Genomic DNA, 2185 nt, shown 5'->3' with positions numbered 1-2185 from the left:
TTCAGAACTGGATGATCAGAAATTACAAAGATACATTAGAGGCAATATCGAGCTCCTACAAAGTGAAAAAAGGTTTGTAGATTTTTTTAAATTTTTGCTTAAGGTTGGTTTGAAAAATTATTTTGAAGGAATTCAAAGGGCATAGTAGAGCATTGTTATCGGTAACTGATGCCCAGAGGAAAGAAAATGCAAACACCTAGTAAGCAACCTGAAAGTAGTAGCATGACTCATGAATAAGAGGAAGAAATGCTACATGATATATCAAAATTACAAGACCAAGTGCAACAAATGTCAGTCTCACAAAAGCTAACAGAAGCTAAGGTAAATGGCATGGAATCTAAGATAAAGGGCGTGGAAGCTAAGATGAATGGCATGGAAGCTAAGATGGATGATTGGAAGACAGATTTGAAGATAGACATGGAAGAATTGAAGATAAATATGAATAAGTTGCTACAAGAAATGGTCACTAATGGTGAAAGGGTAGTAAAGGAAACTCATGATGAGAAAAAAAGAAATGTTAATCATGATTCCATAGACCCTAATGTTGGATCAAAGACCCACCATATTCCAAAAATCGATATGAGGAAGGTTGATGGCAAGGATCCCACAACATGGATATTACAGATGGAGCAATTTTTCGATCTCAATAATGTGCAAAACACACAAAAGGTACGTATTGCAACTTTATATTTGGAACCAAATCAATTTTTATGGTATCAATGGCTTTGCTCTTGTAAACAAATTATCACTTGGGCAATTTTTACGGAAGAATTGACAACACATTATGAGGATACAAAAAGCAACACTTTTTTTAGCCAATTGATAAGTCTCAAACAAAAGGGTTCAATAATGGAGCACACTGAGGAGTTCCAAAAATTGAACATAACGGTAAAAAATATTCCAGAGGAGCATAGGATTGATGTGTTCATAGGGACTTTAAAGGATAATATCCAACATGATGTTCGCCTTTGGGAACCTGATTCATTAGAGAAGGCATTCAGGTTAGCAAGAAAAATGGAAAGCAAAATTATGGCAACCAGGAAGCATACCACTCACAACTATAAAGATGGAAGTGTTGTTGCCCCTAGTCTTCCACAACCTATAAGGTTGACACCACAACAATTGGAAGAAAAAAGAGCAAAAGGGCTTTGTTATAGTTGTGATAGCAAATACACTAAAGGTCAAAAGTGTGATGAGAAGAAATTATTCTACATAGATTGTGAAGAGGAAGAAGAAAAGGAGCAAGAAAGGTCAAAAGAAGAGGATATACTCCAAGAACAAAGCCTAGATAAAGAAGAAATGAATCCGACCATATCTTGTAATGCATTGGCAGGAATTACCACTCCTCAAACCATCAAGATAGAAGGACAAATCAAGAAGAAAAAGGTAATAGTGTTGATTGATTCAGGAAGTACCCACAATTTTATTCATTGTAAGGTAGCAAAAGAATTGAATTGCTTCTTATATCCAACACCAGAGTGTCAAGTGATGGTTGCAAATGGAGGAACAATAAATTGCTTAGGAAAGTGCCATAATATCAAGCTATCCATGGGAGAATATGTATTGACAAGCCCAATGCTTTCCATTCCAATGGGAGGTGCTGATGTTGTACTAAGAGTCCAATGGCTACAATCCTTGGGTACAATAGCTTTTAATTTTCAAGAACTCTTCATGAAATTTTTTGTGGAAGGAAAGAAAGTTGAATTAAGGGGTATCGCAAGGAAACCGGGAAAGATAATCAGCTCTAACGGTATGACAAAGCTTCTAAAAAAGGCACAAAGAGGTGCAATTGCACAATTATGTTCGATAGATGTTTCCACATTGGAATCATCTATTTCTCCAGATCTCCAAAAAGTCTTGGACAATCATTCCAAGGTATTTGAGACTCCCAAAGGTCTCCCACCTATTCGTGATCATGATCATGCTATTCATCTGATTCCAGGAAGTGTTCCTCCAAACATCAGGCCGTACAGATATCCCTATGCCCAAAAGAGTGAAATTGAACGTATGGTTGCAGAAATGCTAGAGGCTGGTATAATTCAACCGAGTCAAAGTTCTTTCTCTGCTCTAGTAGTATTGGTGCACAAGAAGGATGGATCATGTTGCATGTGTCCAAATTATAGGGAGCTCAACAGCTCACTGTTAAAGATAAGTTTCCCATTCATGTCATTGATGAATTACTGGA

The sequence above is a fragment of the Pinus tabuliformis genome, chromosome 2_1 (assembly GCF_031772625.1).
Source record: "Pinus tabuliformis cultivar Carrire ecotype Pingquan chromosome 2_1, CPIR1, whole genome shotgun sequence".
In the NCBI taxonomy this organism is placed as follows: domain Eukaryota; kingdom Viridiplantae; phylum Streptophyta; class Pinopsida; order Pinales; family Pinaceae; genus Pinus; species Pinus tabuliformis.
The sequence above is the reverse complement of the archived record's forward strand: the minus strand, read 5'-3'. Positions refer to the sequence as shown.